The sequence below is a fragment of the Acyrthosiphon pisum genome, chromosome A2, assembly GCF_005508785.2.
Source record: "Acyrthosiphon pisum isolate AL4f chromosome A2, pea_aphid_22Mar2018_4r6ur, whole genome shotgun sequence".
In the NCBI taxonomy this organism is placed as follows: Eukaryota; Metazoa; Arthropoda; class Insecta; order Hemiptera; family Aphididae; genus Acyrthosiphon; species Acyrthosiphon pisum.
Window position 1 is genome coordinate 24,349,713 of NC_042495.1, and position 1,255 is coordinate 24,350,967.

The window sequence follows — 1,255 nt, forward strand, 5'->3', positions numbered from 1 at the left end:
TATTATATTTCCTTTTCTGTATACAAATATTGTTAAGTTCTGGTCATAGCTGTTATTACCTATAGAAACTAATAAATATAATGATTAGTTTTCCTCAACATCAATTTCGTTATTTAGTTGTTTTTTAAACGTTATCGTTTTTAAATACTCATTTTCATAAAATGTATATTTTATTAGCTTAGCGGAATGTTATAGTTTCCAAAATTAATATATAAATTATATAATATCACTGTATGCGAAAAACATTTCTGAGTGGAGATGGTTTGTCAGTGTGAATATTTCATATTATATTTATATTATTTTTACTTATAATTAATATATTAAGTAATTACAAAAAATAAAACAAACCGCAGGTGTAATGCATACTACTGGGAATTTTAACCTATTTAATGGACCAACTATATTCACTTTGCCATCAATAAGATACTGATGTACTGTAGTCTTATTTCGACTGGTACTTTTACCGTGTACACACAAAAAAAAAGTTAGCTCGGTTATCTGTGGTGGTTAAAATGACGCGTTCGCAAAACCATACAATACTTAGATTTTTCAAATTTTTAATATTGTGGGATAAATTTTGTATGAGTTGAATCAACGAATATGTCAACACTGCTAGTTTAGTTATAATATATTATAGCTCTAAAATATATAATACTATTTATAATTAACTAATTTTTATTATTCAATTTAAAATTGGAAATTTACAATTTCCGGAATGACTATCAGCTTAATAACAGTTTTCCTGTTACAATTTAATTGTAAAAATATGCATCCGCCAATATTTAGAGGTTACACCTCAATCATATAAATATCAATATATTTTATAACTCATGGTTGTTATTTAGTGTCACTGTTGAAAGCGTATGATACATTCTATAATTGTTGAAATCCTAGGCAAAATGTTGATCAAAACGTTCGGACTTATTTTATTCTTTTCATCGTATCAATCCAAAAGCATTTTTATGCCAAACTTGCCTTTTGTAAATTAATAATTTGCCTTATTTATTAAATATAATACATTATTTCTTCGATTAACATTGATATGCATAGTAAATACAATATATATTTCTACATAGGTTTATAATAAGTTTATTATTTTTATTACAGGGAGAATATCGTTTGGTTATTGATAAATTATATCAGTGTGGATCAAGTAAAAACCATACAATTAAATTTAATATCTTTTCCAGTAAAAGACATTAAATATACTGAAATGAAGGGAATATAACATTGTGAAACTTTACAACGATGATCT